This window comes from Lepisosteus platostomus, chromosome 5 (assembly GCF_059453375.1).
Source record: "Lepisosteus platostomus isolate fLepPlt1 chromosome 5, fLepPlt1.hap1, whole genome shotgun sequence".
NCBI lineage: Eukaryota > Metazoa > Chordata > Actinopteri > Semionotiformes > Lepisosteidae > Lepisosteus > Lepisosteus platostomus.
The window spans coordinates 16,759,948-16,784,114 of NC_142615.1; the positions used below are offsets into that span (position 1 = coordinate 16,759,948).

General features: G+C 41.3%; 5 non-coding genes across 5 annotated transcripts; 3 read left to right on the top strand and 2 right to left on the bottom strand.

The window, feature by feature from the left end:
- The first annotated feature begins 1,138 nt into the window (after positions 1-1,138).
- trnal-caa (transfer RNA leucine (anticodon CAA)) lies at positions 1,139-1,251 on the top strand. Its single transcript has 2 exons — positions 1,139-1,176; positions 1,206-1,251. It is a non-coding gene; the product is annotated as a tRNA-Leu (tRNA).
- Positions 1,252-4,647: 3,396 nt separating this feature from the next.
- Positions 4,648-4,760, top strand: trnal-caa (transfer RNA leucine (anticodon CAA)). The gene is made up of 2 exons: positions 4,648-4,685; positions 4,715-4,760. It is a non-coding gene; the product is annotated as a tRNA-Leu (tRNA).
- A 4,681-nt stretch (positions 4,761-9,441) lies between these two features.
- On the top strand, positions 9,442-9,515 carry trnat-agu (transfer RNA threonine (anticodon AGU)). The gene has a single exon. It is a non-coding gene; the product is annotated as a tRNA-Thr (tRNA).
- A 1,009-nt stretch (positions 9,516-10,524) lies between these two features.
- trnal-aag (transfer RNA leucine (anticodon AAG)) lies at positions 10,525-10,606 on the bottom strand. The gene has a single exon. It is a non-coding gene; the product is annotated as a tRNA-Leu (tRNA).
- Positions 10,607-13,365: 2,759 nt separating this feature from the next.
- On the bottom strand, positions 13,366-13,447 carry trnal-aag (transfer RNA leucine (anticodon AAG)). Its single transcript has one exon. It is a non-coding gene; the product is annotated as a tRNA-Leu (tRNA).
- Positions 13,448-24,167: the final 10,720 nt, after the last annotated feature.

Below are 24,167 nucleotides of genomic sequence, written 5' to 3' on the forward strand. Positions count from 1 at the left end.
AATACCCAACTCAACAAGCGAGCGCGTTGGTTGCTCTTGATCTTAATGCAAGGAGCTTTTTTTTTTCGCATTAATGATTATTAACCAGAAACAGCTGCACAACTGGTTGCATTTGTGATTATGTCACTTCTCTGCTTCAGCAAGGTCAATAAAAGACTCTGAAAGTAGTAGAGAAAAACTGAATTAAAATCATATAAGCAATTCTGAGCGATATCTGCATACAGGCAATCCAATAAGAACATTGAAATCTTTGAATGTCATCTCTCTATATATTGCGCTGCTTTTTACTTGGAGTAAAACTATTGGATTGAAGGGTTAAAATGTATTGTTGTTATTTGGAGAAATCAATGAACTCGTGATTTTATATGTTTTATAGACGGTCATGCCCACAGAAAAAAGACAGTGCTGATTATTTTTCTGGAGACGGAGCACTGATGACCTATCCGAGCCAATTGATAAAGCCCACCCAGTGGATACTCTAGCAGAACGTGGAAGAACGTTCACCATTGTAACCAAGGCAACCACAGGAACAACATCAAGAAGCACAATCAATTCCCCATTTAAATCTTTCGTGTAAGGTATGCCATGTGAAAGCATGAAGTAAATCCCCTGATCTCTTTTGAACATGGATAAGGTATTTCTGATGGAGCGCAATGAGCAAAGATTTAATAAGCTACTCCTGCCGATGATTCAGCTTAAAGAAGTAAAAGCTTCACAAACAAAAGCAGCTCGCTACCACAGCCAATATTAAATATACTTGGTGGCACATTACCATTTGCACTGGCTCAAAAGTGGTCTCGGCAGACGTTGTTCCCTACGTAAAGCTGAAAGCGCCAAAGAGCATTTCCATTGAGAAAAAAAAAATCTTTCTTGATGTTAAACATAGAGAGCCTGCCTTTTAGAAGTTCTCCCTCTAAACACCTTGTGCAGCCTCCCGACAGACTAACAAAAAGCGCCTTTTCACCAACTCAATTTATAATACGCCCCTCAAAACTCACAACCGAATAACAATCCATCCGTATATTTGATTTCCAAGATCCATTCAAGGCAACTTGGCTCTTCGCAAGCAAATAATTTCAGGGAAGAAACTCAGTTTAGTCAACTACTGGTGCATTCAGCACACCATTTGCTTTCACTTGTCAGGGTGGCCGAGTGGTCTAAGGCGCCAGACTCAAGGACGTGTGTCTTTCCAGTTGGCTTGGGTGTTCTGGTCTCCAAATGGAGGCGTGGGTTCAAATCCCACTCCTGACAGCTTCTGCTTTTACCTCTCTTGAATTGTTCCAGTGCTACAGTGAATGACTGAAATATAAAAGCAGCAGAAGAAAGCAAGCAACTCAGTGCAATTTGTGAGTATTCTGCACTGTTAAAATGCACAGGTTTTCATACTTTTTGGAATTCGTAGCTCAAGAAGTCACTCCTGTTTCATTTTCTATTCACCAACTCGATTTGCATTCCGCCCCTCACACCTCACAACAGAATAACAAACGGCTTCATGTTCCACAGCATTCCCCTGTAGATTCGGTTTGCACTATGAATTAGGCGACCCCGAATGAAATATTTTAGTGTTGGCTCAAATGTGAGGAATTTCATGAACCCTCAAAAAGGAACGCTTGCAGAAAATGCCAGCAATTCAAAGCGTGTAGGCAGCATGAACAGACCAATTCTGCAATTTCTTTTATCACGGGCGGTGCTTTCCGAGTCGATGGCTCTGCATTAGAAATTAGAAGTCCTGAACTCTAAACACGTTCTTGCCATAACTGCTACTCCTGCTGCTACTCCTTCGTCCTCGAAAAAAGAAAAGACAGGCATGTTTTGAGTCTCAAAATGATCTTCTGGATCCACAAGAAACATGTAAATTTGATTGATTCCGCAGTATTTTGGATGTACTGTACTTATAACTTCCATTGAAGAGAGATTTCATCAGTTGCATGAAATTGAAACTTTCGACTTTTTGTCTGGTATTGAAAATATGTTTAAAAAAAGCCATAAACAATTTTCTAACAAACAACTCATGAATTATTGCCAGGATCTATATTTAGTGTTCGGTAGTGATAACACTGCTGATATTGATTGAATAGAAATCTATGATGTATTGACAGCTTTATCTGAAGCGAGAAGTCCTAGAACGCCATCTATGAAGTTTTAGGATTCATACCAAGAAATGCCTTTTGTTTCCCACCCCAACTGCTGCTTTGGCATTACACATTATGTGAACATTACCAGTTTTGGTAGCTTCTGGGCACGATTTTCCTAAACTGAAACTTAAATTATAAAGAAAGTAAAAAATTGTTTTATTACATAAACTATAAGACAATGAAGAGAGTTTACTTCGCTTTTGTTCTTTTGACTTAAGCGTTCAGGATCCGAACCCATCTGCGGACGGTTGTGTTTCTTGAATCTCTTGTAATCATCAAAAGTCGCTGTTTTGTGCTTCAGTTTTTTATCGAGTTGTACCATGGATATTTTATATGATCAATACTTTACATGCTCTTTTGCATTTTCCTTCACATACAGAAAAAGTTCAAGTTGTTCATATCACTGTGCTGCACATTTACGCTGGACCACCTGTAACAGTACAGGACACACAGTGAGGAATTCGTACAGCTTTCAGCTCAGTGCGGAGTCCAGAGGGAGGACTCGCTCGCTGAATCATCTCTCAGGAAATCCCGGGTGAGATTCAAAAGGTAAACCTGGCTCTCTATGAACACGAGCAAAGAGTTCTCACTCAACAGAAGATTTCAATGTGAGTACAGTTATATAAAACACCTGAAGATGCCAGGGATTGAACCCCGGTCCTGTGGAGCAGTAAGTGACTTGTAGCGCTGACATAAGAGATACTTACATAAAGTGCTTTTACTGACCATATTACAAATCACAGGAAGTATGTTCTTGAAACATTGGGCAGTAGTGGGATTTAAACCCATGCCCCTGAGAGAGTGGAGCCTAAAATCCAGCATATTAGACCATTCAGCCACACTACCTCTGGCCCCTTCTCCTTTCCTCTCGTTGCTGAGTATAGGTGCCTTCATGCAATTGAGCCAGGTTTGAATCCCAGCCAATGCATCTCCAAATCTTTTCAAATGAATCTGTGATCTTGTAGCACATCCTCTGAAACCAGCAATCGAAATTGGAAACGTCTTCTTCAACACTGAAAAGCTCAATTAGGATGAAGCAGTAATACACAGGACAGCAGTACCATATCTGTTCTTGATTGATTCAGACTCGTTCTCAGTGGTTCTTGCTCACCAAATAACTAAAAAGCTGAGGAAGAACGCTACGAAAAATACTAATCAAAATACAAAATAATAATCAGTATTAACCAGAAACAGCAGAAAAACTGGTCACAATTGTGATTATGTCGCTTCTCTGCTTCAGCAAGGTCAATAAAGGACTCTCTGAAAGTAGTAAAGCACTAAAGCACTGCAAAACTGAATTCAAAATCATATTAGGAATTCTGAGTGGTGCCTGCTTACATGCAATCCAATACGGATGTTGTCTTTAAATAAGAATTCTCTATGTTTCCCTGCCTTTTCCCTGGAGTGAAACTATTGGATTGAAGGAATTCTTCTGACAGGTTTACAAGGTCCCGTTGACATTTGGATAAGTCTATGAACTCGTGATTTTTATATACTTTAAATAACTGCCATACACACAGAATAAAATGACAGTACTGATGATTTTTCCTGAGATGAATTAAAATCATATAAGCAATTCTGAGCGATATCTGCATACAGGCAATCCAATAAGAACATTGAAATCTTTGAATGTCATCTCTCTATATATTGCGCTGCTTTTTACTTGGAGTAAAACTATTGGATTGAAGGGTTAAAATGTATTGTTGTTATTTGGAGAAATCAATGAACTCGTGATTTTATATGTTTTATAGACGGTCATGCCCACAGAAAAAAGACAGTGCTGATTATTTTTCTGGAGACGGAGCACTGATGACCTATCCGAGCCAATTGATAAAGCCCAGCCAGTGGATACTCTAGCAGAACGTGGAAGAACGTTCACCATTGTAACCAAGGCAACCACAGGAACAACATCAAGAAGCACAATCAATTCCCCATTTAAATCTTTCGTGTAAGGTATGCCATGTGAAAGCATGAAGTAAATCCCCTGATCTCTTTTGAACATGGATAAGGTATTTCTGATGGAGCGCAATGAGCAAAGATTTAATAAGCTACTCCTGCCGATGATTCAGCTTAAAGAAGTAAAAGCTTCACAAACAAAAGCAGCTCGCTACCACAGCCAATATTAAATATACTTGGTGGCACATTACCATTTGCACTGGCTCAAAAGTGGTCTCGGCAGACGTTGTTCCCTACGTAAAGCTGAAAGCGCCAAAGAGCATTTCCATTGAGAAAAAAAAATCTTTCTTGATGTTAAACATAGAGAGCCTGCCTTTTAGAAGTTCTCCCTCTAAACACCTTGTGCAGCCTCCCGACAGACTAACAAAAAGCGCCTTTTCACCAACTCAATTTATAATACGCCCCTCAAAACTCACAACCGAATAACAATCCATCCGTATATTTGATTTCCAAGATCCATTCAAGGCAACTTGGCTCTTCGCAAGCAAATAATTTCAGGGAAGAAACTCAGTTTAGTCAACTACTGGTGCATTCAGCACACCATTTGCTTTCACTTGTCAGGGTGGCCGAGTGGTCTAAGGCGCCAGACTCAAGGACGTGTGTCTTTCCAGTTGGCTTGGGTGTTCTGGTCTCCAAATGGAGGCGTGGGTTCAAATCCCACTCCTGACAGCTTCTGCTTTTACCTCTCTTGAATCGTTCCAGTGCTACAGTGAATGACTGAAATATAAAAGCAGCAGAAGAAAGCAAGCAACTCAGTGCAATTTGTGAGTATTCTGCACTGTTAAAATGCACAGGTTTTCATACTTTTTGGAATTCGTAGCTCAAGAAGTCACTCCTGTTTCATTTTCTATTCACCAACTCGATTTGCATTCCGCCCCTCACACCTCACAACAGAATAACAAACGGCTTCATGTTCCACAGCATTCCCCTGTAGATTCGGTTTGCACTATGAATTAGGCGACCCCGAATGAAATATTTTAGTGTTGGCTCAAATGTGAGGAATTTCATGAACCCTCAAAAAGGAACGCTTGCAGAAAATGCCAGCAATTCAAAGCGTGTAGGCAGCATGAACAGACCAATTCTGCAATTTCTTTTATCACGGGCGGTGCTTTCCGAGTCGATGGCTCTGCATTAGAAATTAGAAGTCCTGAACTCTAAACACGTTCTTGCCATAACTGCTACTCCTGCTGCTACTCCTTCGTCCTCGAAAAAAGAAAAGACAGGCATGTTTTGAGTCTCAAAATGATCTTCTGGATCCACAAGAAACATGTAAATTTGATTGATTCCGCAGTATTTTGGATGTACTGTACTTATAACTTCCATTGAAGAGAGATTTCATCAGTTGCATGAAATTGAAACTTTCGACTTTTTGTCTGGTATTGAAAATATGTTTAAAAAAAGCCATAAACAATTTTCTAACAAACAACTCATGAATTATTGCCAGGATCTATATTTAGTGTTCGGTAGTGATAACACTGCTGATATTGATTGAATAGAAATCTATGATGTATTGACAGCTTTATCTGAAGCGAGAAGTCCTAGAACGCCATCTATGAAGTTTTAGGATTCATACCAAGAAATGCCTTTTGTTTCCCACCCCAACTGCTGCTTTGGCATTACACATTATGTGAACATTACCAGTTTTGGTAGCTTCTGGGCACGATTTTCCTAAACTGAAACTTAAATTATAAAGAAAGTAAAAAATTGTTTTATTACATAAACTATAAGACAATGAAGAGAGTTTACTTCGCTTTTGTTCTTTTGACTTAAGCGTTCAGGATCCGAACCCATCTGCGGACGGTTGTGTTTCTTGAATCTCTTGTAATCATCAAAAGTCGCTGTTTTGTGCTTCAGTTTTTTATCGAGTTGTATCATGGATATTTTATATGATCAATACTTTACATGCTCTTTTGCATTTTCCTTCACATACAGAAAAAGTTCAAGTTGTTCATATCACTGTGCTGCACATTTACGCTGGACCACCTGTAACAGTACAGGACACACAGTGAGGAATTCGTACAGCTTTCAGCTCAGTGCGGAGTCCAGAGGGAGGACTCGCTCGCTGAATCATCTCTCAGGAAATCCCGGGTGAGATTCAAAAGGTAAACCTGGCTCTCTATGAACACGAGCAAAGAGTTCTCACTCAACAGAAGATTTCAATGTGAGTACAGTTATATAAAACACCTGAAGATGCCAGGGATTGAACCCCGGTCCTGTGGAGCAGTAAGTGACTTGTAGCGCTGACATAAGAGATACTTACATAAAGTGCTTTTACTGACCATATTACAAATCACAGGAAGTAAGGTCTTGAAACATTGGGCAGTAGTGGGATTTAAACCCATGCCCCTGAGAGAGTGGAGCCTAAAATCCAGCATATTAGACCATTCAGCCACACTACCTCTGGCCCCTTCTCCTTTCCTCTCGTTGCTGAGTATAGGTGCCTTCATGCAATTGAGCCAGGTTTGAATCCCAGCCAATGCATCTCCAAATCTTTTCAAATGAATCTGTGATCTTGTAGCACATCCTCTGAAACCAGCAATCGAAATTGGAAACGTCTTCTTCAACACTGAAAAGCTCAATTAGGATGAAGCAGTAATACACAGGACAGCAGTACCATATCTGTTCTTGATTGATTCAGACTCGTTCTCAGTGGTTCTTGCTCACCAAATAACTAAAAAGCTGAGGAAGAACGCTACGAAAAATACTAATCAAAATACAAAATAATAATCAGTATTAACCAGAAACAGCAGAAAAACTGGTCACAATTGTGATTATGTCGCTTCTCTGCTTCAGCAAGGTCAATAAAGGACTCTCTGAAAGTAGTAAAGCACTAAAGCACTGCAAAACTGAATTCAAAATCATATTAGGAATTCTGAGTGGTGCCTGCTTACATGCAATCCAATACGGATGTTGTCTTTAAATAAGAATTCTCTATGTTTCCCTGCCTTTTCCCTGGAGTGAAACTATTGGATTGAAGGAATTCTTCTGACAGGTTTACAAGGTCCCGTTGATATTTGGATAAGTCTATGAACTCGTGATTTTTATATACTTTAAATAACTGCCATACACACAGAATAAAATGACAGTACTGATGATTTTTCCTGAGATGAAGCACAGCTTATCTTTCCAAGACTGCTTATAAAGGCAAGCCAGTGGATACTCTAGCAGAACATGGACAAACGTTCAGCTTCGTAACCAACAAATTCCCAATTTAGATCTGACATGTGAGGTATGCTTTGTGATTGCTTGAAGTGAAACCCACAATCTCTTTTGGACTTAGACAAGTTATTTCTGATGGAGCGCTATGCGGAAAGACATAATCAGCTCTACCCCTGAGGATGACTCGACTTGAAAATGCAGAACATTAACGTTTCACAGATAAAAGGAGCACAACCGACATTAAAATTGAGGGCGCACTGTGATTTGCACTGACTCAAAAGTGATCTTGGTAGACAAACTTCCCTGCTGAAGGTGGAAACGATAAATTGTGTTGAGAAGAAGAAACACTTTTTTCTCCCTGCTTTGATGTTAAGCTGATAAAGTAACTTTTAACACATTGCTCCATTTGGTGGTTGTAACACAAAAACTCCTAGCAGCAGTGGGATTCAAGCCCACACCCCCAAAGAGACTGGAGCCTTAATCCAGCACCTTAGACCGCTCGGCCACGCTACCCACTGGGCCCTCTTTTTTTGTCTCATTACTTGCCTGGAGGAAGCCGGGTGGGTTTTGCTCTTGTCGCCCAACTTAGGGGCGTTATGACCGTGGAACCGACTGCACCTGCTTTTTCTGAGATGCTTCCCCTCTCATGGCGAGATCTCGACTTCTTTAACACCTCTGAATAAAGATCTTCTGTGGAGCAGGTTTCAGACCTCTGCGTACAGCACCCTTGATGTCATTTTATTTTTAATGCAGCCGCATCTGGAAAGTTGTGTCTTTTACTTTCTATTTGAACAACAAAACTACATACAATACAAACAAGAGCACATATAACGTATCAAGAAAATCGCCAGGGGCACATGCTATAATACAATTACACTTTATGAAAAACGATTACACAAGGTAAATAAAGATAAGGTCCGCACAGCTCGTTCTTACATTTCGAAAGAGTCCGTAAATACCCCTTTACGTCTATTTTGAACTGTTCAAACGTAGGACTCTTCCCAGACCATTTCACTTTATACCACATTCCTAAACGAGGATGCTTCTCCTGTTTTAGAACTATTTTGGGCGGTATGGCTTATACAACACACCCACAGTTTTCTAATGGTGGACTGCAGATCTGTGCTATAGTTCAGTCGAATTCAAAGGATCCAGCAATCTTACTGGATTTGACTGGGATTCTGAAATGTCTCTTGCAAAAGTATTCGGGTTTGCTTGAACCTTTGATAAAAAAAGTGATCTGATCTGAAACTACCCAGCTTACAATCTCTGAGGTAGTTGTCACTAAACTCGGACGTGATGTGGCACACATGTGCCGTGTGCCTTTACTTTTGTAAAAAACTGGTATCGGGAAAAGTTTCTTAATATTTCTTTTGATTAGCATGCAAGAAAATGTGATCATTACCTATGGAATTTCCCGCCAGCGTGGAGCTTGAATTCACAACCTTGAGACTCAGTGTTCAAGAGTCACAGAAGAGGTCAGCCTGGTCTTCAGTTTGCCAACGATAAGCTCCGGCAGTGCTCCTCTGTAAAGCAGATTGTTCGGATCGGTTATGTGGGACGGCACTTCGATACTAAGATCGTTTGCAGCACACGCATGGTTTCCCCCTTCACGCAAAAAACATAGACGAAGGAAACTCTCTTGTCTTGGGCTGCTGACTCCCGGATTTAAAGCGCTCTGGGTGCCAGCTATGTCTCTAACAAGCACACTATAAAGACAGGAATTACACTTTGCTCACGTCACGCATGGAATGGCGAGGCTACTTGTTCCAATATTATCTAGTCTCACCTCATATGGTGCCGATTCCTGGTTTTCATTTAAGAAAGAGCACTGCAAACACCGTAAACAGTGCAAAACGTGTGATGAAAGAAGTCTTTTCCCCCCTTTGTCTAAAGCAGAACACAGCGGAGTCATGCCGAGGGTTGTGAGATCAAGATTTCAGTGGAGCACTGTCGTCTACGTCTTTAGCTACATGAGTTGGACATCCTCTTGTACAGGGAAAGCAGATTGAGATCCTCTGACATGAAAAGTGACAGATAAAAGCCATTTCTCATCCTTTCTCTTAGTGGTGGAACTATCGCATGTAAATGAGGCAACTTGTAAGGCGAGCAGGCTCGGTGCACACCGAACGCAGATGTCTCAGAGCAGTTGAGACGTGTCCAAGTGGCTGTCAAAGGACAGCACTTTGCCGGCGCCGTGGCTTAGTTGGCTAAAGCGCCTGTCTAGTAAACAGGAGATCCTGGGTCCGATTCCCAGCGGTGCCTTTCTTCCTGTCTTACTGTACAGAATTTATCCTTATGGGCAAATCCCATGCCTTTTAATTCAGGTGAATGCAAGTGTTCGTTTCCTTTCTGGAACAACTTGTTTTGAAAGAAATCTATACAGCTTGCGAAAGATGAAACACAAATCTTGCTTATCAGTGAAGAAGAGGTACTCCCAGCAGGCCAGCTAATACCAGCAAAGTTTTTTTTTCACCCTAACCCAGAGAATGGAGAAAAGCGAGGTGCCTGTGGCTCTGCAGTGTAATCAGTTCGCGAGTTCGGTGGTTAGCTGAAAGAGTGGTAAATGGAGCTCGCCCCAGCCCGTCCTTATTCTTTTAAAGAGGATAAAAAATTAACTTTGCCGCCATTACTACCAGCTTTAAAAGACTGCCATGGGCACGGAAAAAAAACACACTACAGATGACTTTTCTGGAACCGAAGCAGAGATTCCTTTACGAACCAACTGATAAAGCTCAGCCAGTGAATACTGTTAACAGAATGTGAAAGCACGATCAACTTTGTAACTGCAACCACAGGAAAAACAGCAAGAAGCAGGCTCCATTCCCCATTTAAATCTGTCGTGCGAGGCATGCTTTTTGCACGCATGAAGTAAATCCCACGATTGCTTTTGAACTTGGACAAAGTACTTCCAAAGGAGCGCTATGCGCAAAGATTTAACAAGCTCAACCCCCGCCGACGATTTGGTGTGAAGAAGCAGAACATTCAAGTTTCACAGACAGAAGCAGCACGCCAGCACAGCCAAAATTAAAACGCAGGGCACACTACGATTTGCATTGACACAAAAGTGATCTGGGCAGACGTCGTTCCCTGCATAACGCAAAAAGTGGCAAAGCGCTTTTGGGTTGAGAGGACGCAAGAAGGTTTTTGTTTTGTGCCTTGATGTCAAGCTGAGAAAGTATCTTTAAACACTTTGCTTAGTTTCTCGAGAGACTGCCAAAAAGCAGTTCCCTTCGTCTGAAGCCAGCTGAAAGGGGGTCTCAACAGAAGCACCTGGCAGCGGTGGGATTTGAACCCACGCCCCCGAAGAGACTGGAGCCTTAATCCAGCGCCTTAGACCGCTCGGCCACGCTACCCACTGTGCGCTGTCTCTTTGTCTCATAACTTGCCCGGAGGAAGCCGGGTGGGTTTTGCTCTTGTCACCCGAATTAGTGGCGTTATGACCGTGGAACCGACTGCACCTGCTTTTTCTGAGATGCTTCCCCTCTCATGGCGAGATCTCGACTTCTTTAACACCTCTGGATAAAGATCTTCTGTGGAGCAGGTTTCAGACCTCTGCGTACAGCACCCTTGATGTCATTTTATTTTTACAGCAGCCGCATCCGGAAAGTTGTGTCCTTTACGTTTTATTTGAACAACAAAACTACATACAATACAAACAAGAGCACATATAACGTATCAAGAAAATCGTCAGGGGCACATGCTATAATACAATTACACTTTATGAAAAACGATTACACAAGGTAAATAAAGATAAGGTCCGCACAGCTCGTTCTTACATTTCGAAAGAGTCCGTAAATACCCCTTTACGTCTATTTTGAACTGTTCAAACGTAGGACTCTTCCCAGACCATTTCACTTTATACCACATTCCTAAACGAGGATGCTTCTCCTGTTTTAGAACTATTTTGGGCGGTATGGCTTATACAACACACCCACAGTATTCTAATGGTGGACTGCAGATCTGTGCTATAGTTCAGTCGAATTCAAAGGATCCAGCAATCTTACTGGATTTGACTGGGATTCTGAAATGTCTCTTGCAAAAGTATTCGGGTTTAATTGAACCTTTGATAAAAAAAGTGATCTGATCTGAAACTACCCAGCTTACAATCTCTGAGGTAGTTGTCACTAAACTCGGACGTGATGTGGCACACATGTGCCGTGTGCCTTTACTTTTGTAAAAAACTGGTATCGGGAAAAGTTTCTTAATATTTCTTTTGATTAGCATGCAAGAAAATGTGATCATTACCTATGGAATTTCCCGCCAGCGTGGAGCTTGAATTCACAACCTTGAGACTCAGTGTTCAAGAGTCACAGAAGAGGTCAGCCTGGTCTTCAGTTTGCCAACGATAAGCTCCGGCAGTGCTCCTCTGTAAAGCAGATTGTTCGGATCGGTTATGTGGGACGGCACTTCGATACTAAGATCGTTTGCAGCACACGCATGGTTTCCCCCTTCACGCAAAAAACATAGACGAAGGAAACTCTCTTGTCTTGGGCTGCTGACTCCCGGATTTAAAGCGCTCTGGGTGCCAGCTATGTCTCTAACAAGCACACTATAAAGACAGGAATTACACTTTGCTCACGTCACGCATGGAATGGCGAGGCTACTTGTTCCAATATTATCTAGTCTCACCTCATATGGTGCCGATTCCTGGTTTTCATTTAAGAAAGAGCACTGCAAACACCGTAAACAGTGCAAAACGTGTGATGAAAGAAGTCTTTTCCCCCCTTTGTCTAAAGCAGAACACAGCGGAGTCATGCCGAGGGTTGTGAGATCAAGATTTCAGTGGAGCACTGTCGTCTACGTCTTTAGCTACATGAGTTGGACATCCTCTTGTACAGGGAAAGCAGATTGAGATCCTCTGACATGAAAAGTGACAGATAAAAGCCATTTCTCATCCTTTCTCTTAGTGGTGGAACTATCGCATGTAAATGAGGCAACTTGCAAGGCGAGCAGGCTCGGTGCACACCGAACGCAGATGTCTCAGAGCAGTTGAGACGTGTCCAAGTGGCTGTCAAAGGACAGCACTTTGCCAGCGCCGTGGCTTAGTTGGCTAAAGCGCCTGTCTAGTAAACAGGAGATCCTGGGTCCGATTCCCAGCGGTGCCTTTCTTCCTGTCTTACTGTACAGAATTTATCCTTATGGGCAAATCCCATGCCTTTTAATTCAGGTGAATGCAAGTGTTCATTTCCTTTCTGGAACAACTTGTTTTGAAAGAAATCTATACAGCTTGCGAAAGATGAAACACAAATCTTGCTTATCAGTGAAGAAGAGGTACTCCCAGCAGGCCAACTAATACCAGCAAAGTTTTTTTTCACCCTAACCCAGAGAATGGAGAAAAGCGAGGTGCCTGTGGCTCTGCAGTGTAATCAGTTCGCGAGTTCGGCGGTTAGCTGAAAGAGTGGTAAATGGAGCTCGCCCCAACCCGTCCTTATTCTTTTAAAGAGGATAAAAAATTAACTTCGCCGCCATTACTACCAGCTTTAAAAGACTGCCATGGGCACGGAAAAAAACACACTACAGATGACTTTTCTGGAACCGAAGCAGAGATTCCTTTACGAACCAACTGATAAAGCTCAGCCAGTGAATACTGTTAACAGAATGTGAAAGCACGATCAACTTTGTAACTGCAACCACAGGAAAAACAGCAAGAAGCAGGCTCCATTCCCCATTTAAATCTGTCGTGCGAGGCATGCTTTTTGCACGCATGAAGTAAATCCCACGATTGCTTTTGAAGTTGGACAAAGTACTTCCAAAGGAGCGCTATGCTCAAAGATTTAACAAGCTCAATCCCCGCCGACGATTTGGTGTGAAGAAGCAGAACATTCAAGTTTCACAGACAGAAGCAGCACGCCAGCACAGCCAAAATTAAAACGCAGGGCACACTACGATTTGCATTGACACAAAAGTGATCTGGGCAGACGTCGTTCCCTGCATAACGCAAAAAGTGGCAAAGCGCTTTTGGGTTGAGAGGACGCAAGAAGGTTTTTGTTTTGTGCCTTGATGTCAAGCTGAGAAAGTATCTTTAAACACTTTGCTTAGTTTCTCGAGAGACTGCCAAAAAGCAGCTCCCTTCGTCTGAAGCCAGCTGAAAGGGGGTCTCGACAGAAGCACCTGGCAGCGGTGGGATTTGAACCCACGCCCCCGAAGAGATTGGAGCCTTAATCCAGCGCCTTAGACCGCTCGGCCACGCTACCCACTGTGCGCTGTCTCTTTGTCTCATTACTTGCCCGGAGGAAGCCGGGTGGGTTTTGCTCTTGTCGCCCGACTTAGTGGCGTTATGACCGTGGAACCGACTGCACCTGCTTTTTCTGAGATGCTTCCCCTCTCATGGCGAGATCTCGACTTCTTTAACACCTCTGGATAAAGATCTTCTGTGGAGCAGGTTTCAGACCTCTGCGTACAGCACCCTTGATGTCATTTTATTTTTACAGCAGCCTCATCCGGAAAGTTGTGTCTTTTACGTTTTATTTGAACAACAAAACTACATACAATACAAACAAGAGCACATATAACGTATCAAGAAAATCATTAAGGGCACATGCTATAATACAATTACACTTTATGAAAAACGATTACACAAAGGTATTCGGGTTTGCTTGAACCTTTAAAAAAAAGTGATCTGAAACTACCCAGCTTACAATCTCTGAGGTAGTTGTCACTAAACTCGGATGTGATGTGCCACACATGTGCCATGTGCCTTTACTTTTGTAAAAAACTGGTATCGGGAAAATTAAAGTCGAAACCCAAAACAGTAACATATTTAAGAGTAAATGCCTCCTAATAGCTAGCAAGCGCTCCTAGTTAGTAAAGTTGTTTGTGTCCCAGCCTGTCACGCGGGAAACCGGGGTTTGATTACCGACGGGGAGACAGCTAGTTTTTTTATGATCAGATTCCAGTCTTTAATGCTCTGTGTGAGAGTTTACGTAACTTTTCTTTTTCTCACATTTTCTGACGACTATTCCGAAGGAGCGCCCTATCAACTCCTAATACTTTTCAAAAATCTGCCTGCATGTTTGATTAGTTTTGTTTTACTTAGAAAAAGTTCAATATTGATCATAACTAAAGAAAATTATGATCAGAAACAAAAACAAAATGTTGAAGATGCAACTCGATCTTGAATCAGAGCTGGGTGACATGGGCTTCTGTTCTGATATGGTTGTACGAGAAACAGGAGGAATCTCTTCTCTCCTATGGAACATGAGCTGAATCAGGAATGAGACATGTCATATATCAACGCATGACCTACATCGTAAAACTAAAATAAAAACTAACATTAAGTTATCAGAGACATCCATTTATATACAAACAAGAGACAGACAAAGCAATAATTCTACATTAACTTGTCCTGCACTGATCAGACTAATTGAAATGGTCTGATTCAGATCCTGTGCAGCTCGTGCTAATACAACAACGACAGTATTGAACCCTCAGCACCATACTGACTATTGAGCACAAGTTCAGCTGCTCTCCAGCTTTGTTACGCATGTTTTTTTATTGCAAATGGAGCTGATCTCCAGACAGTACAGTGTTAGTCAGCAGCCTCTACTAGTAATACATCGCCCCTGTCCAAAATCTCTAGGTAAAAAAAACACATTTTATACATTTGTCTGTTTAAAGATATAATCTCTTTAAAAAAGACAAAGGGTTTGTGTGTCAATTGTTTCGAATTAATTTCGAACGCAAAGAAAAGTAGTTTTCTTCCAAGAAATCACACATTTGTCGCATCCTCCATACTATACTTCTCTCTTGTAGTTGTAAAGCAATTTGATTTAAACTGAACAATATATTAAATGTTTCATCTATACACTTACGATTAACATAGGCAGCCTTGAACGGATTGCAGAAATCAAATATACAGATGGATTCAGAGTGTGCTTTCCAACTTTTGTGTAACATTTTCCTTTGATAGGGCGGAGTTGTTTTTAAAATCTGGATTAAATAAAAAGGAGTGACGTCAGTGTAAAACAGCTTTCCTTCATGGGGAACAACAGTTGTGTTCCATATTTCTAATTATTTTGGTTTCAAGATAGCAATTTAGTATGAAACATAAAAGCCAGCTGGATAAATCTGTTACACGTCATTTACAATGGTCTTTCAACTAATAGCCCGTGCAGGGATCAAACCCCAACAGTTGTTGCGAGTTGCATAAGGCTCTGCAACATACAGATGAGAAACTAACCTCCGCTTCTTCATTATATACACAGTGAGCTATATTTGCGAGCCTACTGCCCCCTGCGGGCTCTGTATTTGATTGCGGTACAAGACCGGCCGTGGAGGTAAAGTGAGACGGGTGTGTACATTAAAAGGCTCATAGCGTCCCTGGGAAGGCTCAAACCACCACCCTTTTTGTTAACAACCGAGCCACAAAGACTCATGTACAGCTTAACACTCCTCGGTCTCAGTGAAAGTGATACACTCCGTAAAATTTCTGGAGAATCATTTGTCAATTTCCCTACGGGATTAATAAAGTATTATCTATCTCTGTTAAAGGAAAATCGCCAACAGTGGCCGATATCTATTGGAGTTTTTTTCATTCTATACTGCAATTTCTGAAGGGTACAGGCTTGAGGAATTGGACCTTATGGTGAAGGCTGCGGGCTCAGCAGCAGCAGAACCTGATCAGTATCGGTTGACTCCGATATACTTTGACAACTTAACTTCTGGATTTAGAGACATTTACCTTAGTGTCGGTATACTAAGATGTTTTGGTAACGAGGAAGGACGGACAAAGCAAATTGGCAGAATGTGTGCTATTTTGTTGACTACAAGTCCTCACATGCCAGAGGGTCAATATTAAAAAAAAAATGTAACAGTATAATCTCTTGTACTTCAAAATTTAATAGTGTCTGTTACATTGTGTCTCACACCTCAGTCTCAGAATTGTGAGACGAGTTTGTAATCAGGAGGGAGGGCAATAGCAATTCAGCAGAAATTGCATTCACCTTTTCCCAATGCATTCTCACATGCCATTTTCTCACATGCCATGCTCAGAGGGTCATATTTTTAAAATGGTATCATAAAATGTCCTGAAGTTCAGGATTTTGACAGTCTGTTATATTGTGTCTCACACCTTGATGTCAGAAATATGAGATGATTTTAAAATCAGGAGGGAGGGCCCTAGAAATATAGCAAACATTGCATTTACCATTTGACAATGTATTCTCTCGTGCCATGTTCAGAGGGTCGTATTTAAAAAAAACGGTACAGTACAATGTCCTGAAGTTCAGGATTTTGATAGTCTTTTCCATTGTCTATCACACATCTGTGTCAGAATTTTTAGACATTTTTATAACCAGGAGGTAGGTTCGATCACCCTCTGCTCATCCTCAGTTAACCATATAGTCTCATATGCCATGTTCTAAATGTCCCATTTAAAACGGCTATATTAAAATTTCTTGTAAAATGCAAGAGTTTGAGACTTTTTATGATCAGAAGGCAAGGTCGTGGAAAATATGCAGGAAGTGAATTTACGTTTTGCCTTTGTCTTATTTACTCGTGGTATAACATGCCAGTTTGTTTTATTGTGAGTTGTGTTTCTGAAATGTGTTTCATACAAAATGCAATTTGGACAGTCTCTACTTACATATTCCCCTTTACTGAGGAAATGTACAATAATACATCCGGATAAGTATTTTTAAAAATGACTGTAGAGAGCCATCTACAGGCGAAAGACGACATAACATCACAGCAGTAGCATTTAAGATGGAACGAAAAACACAAAGCAGCAGCTGGCGAATAAGAAGCCAACTTCAGCCTCGTTAATGCAATAGCATTAGGTGAGGTGGAAAAATATTTCTTGCTCTGAATCTTAACATTTTTATAGGAGGTGTTCTAGGACCTCTTGCCTCAGAAAAAAAACTGCCAGTACATCACTTATTTCTACTCCATCAATAGCAGCAGTGTTATCAGTACTGAGCCCTAAATGTAGGTCCTATCATCATATAAAAAGTCGAAAGTATCGACTACATTCAACTGATAAAATGTATCTTCTATGAGAGTTATATCTTTATCCAAAATACATCGGAAACAAATTTGCACGTTTTTTGGGGGGGATCCTGAAGACTGAGACTCAAAACTTTTTTTTCCTTCTTTCCAGGAGGAAGGATTATTCAGATGCAAACATTGTCCCAAAATCGATGTACTCTTCAATGATATTCAAATCCTCAAATTCTTCATCTGAATGTCGATATTGAAATATGATATCGTACAAATTGTGGTTTTCTTTTTAAAGCAAATTTTATGCTTTAAATTAAATAAATTGTATTTATTATGAATGTGCCGGAATTTTTTCAGTACTTTAGAGGGTTCTGCCATTTTAGATGTTATGCTGTTCCTGTCTGATTTATCAAATGTGTCATTTAAATCTCCCGTCATTTCTATATCAGCCTGAAGGCCTTGAAGTAAAGATTGCAATTCATCCAAAAATGCAGTTCATCCAAAAAAAGTTTCTCACTGGTGATACATACAAGGAAATGAATGTACATTTTCCCCCCAAATCAACAAATTTAAAATCAAATACCTCCCTCATCTGCAGGTGGAGAGAATAATGTCAGAATAAATACAGGTTTAAAAGTCAGGAGCATTGATAGTCCTATTTTAAAATGACACTAAAATGCTCACAATATATTAAAAAGCTCTGTAAAATAATAAAAAAAATAAAAAAGGTAAAAAGAAATAATACACAGTTATAAAGCTCAGGAATTATCAATGGGAACTTACAATGGGTTGATATGATTTAAAAAATAAAATATTTGAAAAAATCCACTTACAATATGCTAAAAATGGCAAGAATACTTAAAACAGGTTTTAAAATTTAAAAAAAAATAAAACAAGTTAAAAATAAATACTAAATGGGTTTGAAATTCAGGAATGTGATTGGTCAGATGCTTACGATGAGTGTTGCTGGTGTTTCGTGTGATTTACTGAAATGAAAAAATATTCAATTTAAAAACGGCAAGAGCTCGTATGAAAAAAAAGTTCTTAAGTATCTTTGTTGTAAGAGCTGCACCAGAACTAGTGTATTCATATACATCAGAAAAGTAGCTGAACGTGACTGGTTTATATTCAGTTATATGCATTGGGGACGAAAAGGAGACTTACATGGATTTTATTAGGTTTTAGGAATCAGAACATTTATTTTTACACATTTATGCCTACGAGCAGAAATAACTTCCTGCTTTCAGCGCTTTTATTGTTTCTGCTTGTAACCTCGAACAGAGAAACCTAGTACTGACTCACAGAAACGCCCCGGAGTTTCTGTGTTTCTGGGATTTAAGAGGGATGTACTGTATGAAGACAGTAAAGGGAGTTTTTTTTTCCCGCTATAGAGTATGAAGGCGGTTTGATGAGTCTGGAGGGAGGAGACGAGCATTCCGCACGGGGAGCGCAGAACAACGAGTTTCACCTGCAGCTCGCCGAGTCCTGTCCTATATAACCGCTGAGCCTGGGACACACTGAGTCTCTAACCAGTGTTCGAGATGTAAAGGGTTAAACCCAGAAGTCGAGAGTGGAGTTTTTGTATAAGTGTAAGATTAAGGGAATAGGGTTTTGGTGGGTTTGGTGCACAGCAGAGGTTTCGGTTTCGGTTTAGTTTGCTTTTGACACATTTGTAACGGCCATGGCGGCCTGTAGGGTCGGCATGCACCGTTACTTTTGCTCACTTTTGGTGTATAAGGGTGGTGAGGGTTTGGCTAACTCGGGTGATATTTCACGGTTGGACTTTTCAAGGAAGGTGTTACAGAAAGGATTAAGGCATTAGATGTCAAATTCTTAATCACTTTGCTGAAGGGAATTGGTTTTGACATTAGTTTCAATCGGCGAAGTTACTGGAACAATTTTGGATAAAAATAGAGTAGAAAAAAAGATGTGGGCCTGATTAGAATGTTTGAATGGCAGAAGCTGATGGATGTTTCTAATGTGGTGTGAGCCTGGTCAGTACCTGGAGGGGAAACCTCCTGGGAAAAACCAAGGTTGCTGCTGGAAGAGGTGTTAGTGGGGCCAGCAGGGGGCACTCACCCTGTGGTCTGTGTGGGTCCTAATGCCCCAGTATAGTGACGGGGACACTGGACTGTAAACAGGCGCCGTCCTTCGGATGAGATGTAAAACCGAGGTCCTGACTCTCTGTGGTCATTAAAAATCCCAGGGCGTTTCTCGAAAAGAGTAGGGGTGTAACCCCGGTGTCCTGGCCAAATTTCCAATTGGCCCTCACCAATCATGGCCTCCTAATAATCCCCCCCTATGAATTGGCTACATTACTCTGCTTTCCTCCCCACTGAGAGCTGATGTGTGGTGAGCGTTCTGGCGCACTATGGCTGCCGTCGCATCATCCAGGTGGATGCTGCACATTGGTGGTGGTGGAGGGGAGTCCCCATTACCTGTAAAGCGCTTTGAGTGGAGTGTCCAGAAAAGCACTGTATAAGTGTAAGCAATTATTATTAATTAATAGGACTGTGATTGTTCGCATGTTTAATGAGATGGTGATGAAGGAAGATGTTGTGACATGGTTGTCTAAGTATTGTTTAGTGAAAGGTGAGCTTCAGAAAGTCTTGGATGATGATGGCATCTGGAACTGTGCATGGAGAGTACCTGTTTCATTGCATGAAGACAAAAAATGGTTATGGTGGATTTAAACACATTCCTTCTTTGATTGGATTAGGTGAAAATAGAGGCCTTGTGTTCTGTTTTTCAAATGAAATGTACAGAACAGAGGGTGCAGTCTAAAAGAGACATTAGATTTAGAAAATGGTTTAACTCTGAGCAGAAGAGTGAGGGAAGATCATTTTCCGAGTCCTCAGGTAGGTTCTCCCATGGGTTTAGATGTCTCCAATATATGTGATCTTACTTACCAAGCTTTAGAACCAGAGACTCAAGGAAGGCAGGTGGAGATATATCCTATGGATTGTGGGGGTGGTGGAGGAGGAGACAATTAAAACAAAAGGGGGGGGAGGCCTGTATAGTAGGTGTCACCTACTGAATGATTGTAGCCAGAGCTTTAAGTCTCCCCTGGTCCTACTTAAGTATGGCTCTTAATATTGTGTCCATAAATGTGAGAAGCATTCGCTCCAAGTTAAGGGCAAGGAATATACTATCTTTTGTGAGGAAGGTAAATGCTGATATTGTGTTGTTACAGGAGTGTGGGTTACCCTTTAAAAACTGCCATAAGGATATGGAAGAACTGGGGACATTGGGCCCATCAATCTGGAGTGGGTCCAAAGAAAATAAATCTGATGGTATAGCTGTTCTAATTAAAAATAAGATGGTAGAGGTACGTCAGCACCTTGTAGTGAAACCAGGGAGAGCACTGGTGGTGTATCTGGGTTTCATGAATGTCTAATTTAAACTCTTAAATATATATTGTCTGAGTTGCTCACATGACAGATATGTCCTAATTCAGGAACTGAGTATATTGATTGGGATGGGAACCAGTGGTTTTAGCTGGGGATTTTAATTCTCTTTTAGAAAGAGAAGGCAGAATGAGGGGCGAGAGACGGGTCCAATTTGATAAATCATCAATATTATTGCAAACATTATGTAAAGATTTTAAACTGAAAGATGGCTTCAAACTTCATAGTCAGGGGAGGGCAGGTTTCACATGGGACTAGTCTAATGGGACCCAAGGCTCACGCATTTTGTTTTGATACATGATTTTACTTGCACGACCGCAGGCCTAACCCCTGTTTTTTTTTCTCTGACCATTGTCTGCTGTCATGTACAATTTCTATTCCAACAGCTGTTACTGTGGGGAAGGGTGTGTGGAAGCTCGATATTTTGCTTCTGGAAGGTGAGGAAGTGACACACAGGTTCAGGGAAAGATATAAGGAATGGCAGTCTTTGTATGACCTGTTTGGCACAAGAGCACAGCGGCCTGCGCTCTGACCCCCAGCTTCTCTCCCTGTCTGTGTGTCTCATGGAGTTAGAAAGACTACAAGCTGTGCAAACTTCCAAATCTTTAACATCATTTCAAGGGTGTATGATAGATCATTCACAAGATCAAATGGCTGTTTATTATTGTAAGAAATGTAGTTCACTACTGTTCTTTTTACTCTTTTGCTTGCATTATACAGCCGTTAAGTGCATTTAGAACCTAAGAGATATCCAACTGATTAACCTGTCTGATGAATGTTAAATGGGTTGTGACTTTTGGCAAAGTTTTTTGCAACATTATTTGTTTCATGAATACCATTCATCTCTATAACAACTTTCCTGTACCCTGAACATATGTTTTAAATTGCTTGATCCCATTTGGTGCAAACTTTCCATTGTACTCGTAATGTGTTGTTTGCATTAGGAGTGTGTTAAATAAGCAGAAAAGAAGCCCGTTTCTTCTACTGCTTCTGATCTTATATAGTGGTCAGAATCTCTCATCCAAAAGCTGATGAGTGGGAGGGGGGGAAATTAGTGCGTAAAAAAACATTAAAGAGCATAAGGGTTTTCATCACATGGACTTGTTTGACTGTTTAGGATTAATGTTTTGGTGCCAGATCAATTAAAGGACAACAACCAGAAACACTGGTTCTCAGACTGAACGCATTCTCCTTCAATAATCTTTTTTACCAACAGGTGAGTGGAGTTGCCATGGGCACCAGAATGGGACCCAGCTATGCCAATATCTTTGTTGGCTGGGTAGAAGAACGCTTCTTCGCTTCCTACACTGGCTATGTCCCTGACCTCTACAAGCGATGTATTGATGACTGCGTCAGTGCCGCCACATGCTCCAACGATCAGCTTAAGTGCTTCCTGCACCATTTCACCAACTTCCACCTGTACCTCAAATATATAGTTAACATATCTTCAACTACTCTTCAGTTTCTGGACATCAACTTCTCCATCAACTACCACAGACTCTCCACTTCTGTTTATTACAAACCCACGGATTCACACAGATATCTTGTATAGCTCATTTCACCCCAAACATACTAAAAATCTCTCCCTTTTTCACAGTTCCTTCGGCTACAACAAATACGCAGCGACGACATCGAATTCCAGAACCAAACCCTCAAAATGAACTCCTTTTTCATCAACAGAGGATACCCCAGCAGTGTTATTGACAGGGCCCTTGCCCGAGCCAAAAACACCCCTCGGACCATCAACCCAATCAGGAACTCCCACCGTAACAACCGCATTCCTTTGGTGCTTCCCTAACACACTTCCTATCCCCAGGACTGTTAGCGACAACTTTTCCATCCTACAGGATGATCCCTCTGTTGGGGCCCTCTTTTCTGACCGCCCCATCATCTCATATCGACAATCACCTAATCTGCGCAACCTTCGTGTTCACAGCTCCCTTGACCGCCCTCAGCAACCATCCACACCAGGTACTTTCCCTTGCAACAGAGCTCGCTGTATCGCCTGCAAGTACACATCCAACACCACACTCATTCAAGGCCCCTCAGGACAATTCTGGATCACCCAGATGGCATCTTGTACCTCCAGCAACCTTATTTACTGTATCTCTTGCGTAAATGCCCAGTTTCTCTCTATATTGGAGAAACAGGAAGGAGACTTGGAGACCGCTTCAGAGAACATGTCAGGGCTATGAAGATTAAAGATCTCTCCAAAAACCACTGTTTCTCATTTCACCTCTGATGGCCATGACCACTCTAATCTCTCCATCTGTGTTCTCAAAGATGGTTTTCTGAACTCATACATTAGAAAGAATACCAAAACCAAACATATCCTGCAGCTAGGATCACACCTTACCCCTTCTCTAAACGAAAGACTACTATTCTACTAAATTTTCTCCATTCATTGGAAGTTTCATTTCACACCTCTCAACACCTATTCTGACTTCACACCTCTTGATTGGCCTCTCTTTCTGTCCCCTGCTCCCGCCTCTCACCCCTCCTCCCTCCCAGCCTTTGTTCTCCCACTACATTACCTTTGCCTACTGCCTTCTCTCTCTCACACCTGAATGAGGCTCCACGGCCGAAACATTGTTTTCTCTCTTCTTTTTTTTCAGCATGGAATAAACCTATTACTTGTTCCTTAACAACCGGAAACAATATCTTCGGTCTTTCCAGAGCTGTAAGTAGTCATTCCAAGTTTATTAACTTGTCTCTGTGCTTGTATGTACTCTTCAATAGCCACTGATGTTCTGTACAACAGCTATTTTTAAAAATAAATTTGCATTTTTTTGGACTGCTTTTAAAGAATTGGCACATTTGGCAGAGCGGCGGCTCTGTGGCTAAGGATCTGCACCTGTGGCTGGAAGGTTGCTGGTTAACATCCCACAGTCGGCAGAGGAATCCTACTCCATTGGGCTCCTGAACAAGGCCCTTAACCCCAACTGCTGCAGGGGTGCCGTATAAATGGCTGACCCTGCGCTCTGACCCCCAGCTTCTCTCCCTGTATGTGTGTCTCAAGGAGAGCAAGCTGGGATATGCAAAATAGGAATTTCTAATGCAAGAAATTGTATATGGTCAATACAGTGATCTTATCGTATTGGCACATGGTAATCTCCAAGGAAAAAGTAATAGGTTTATTCCATGCTGAAAAGAGAAGAAGAAAACACAATGTTTTGAGCATGGAGCCTTCTTCAGTTATGATTTGATTTTTTACAATCATACCCACACAAACTTTCCAATTTTAAAAAATCTTGCAAACACAACCCAGATATGTTGACTTTTAAAAAACAAAAACAATTTGGGGTATTTTTTTTAAGAAACACATACTTCTTTTCTAGTTTTTTATGTGGCTGTGACTGTCAGAAATCCTCAGTGAAAAGGTATGCAGATCCTGTGCAGATGCAGGAGCAAGTAGTTATTGAGACAGGCGAACAATCCAGAACGAGATTGTTAGGTGAAAGGTAGATCGAAATACTGGAAGTACAGAGAGAAGCAAACAATTCAAAACAGAAGGTAAGGTCCAAGGTCGAGAGGCAAAAGGGAGTTCAGTAACCAGTAAGCGAGATTCAGA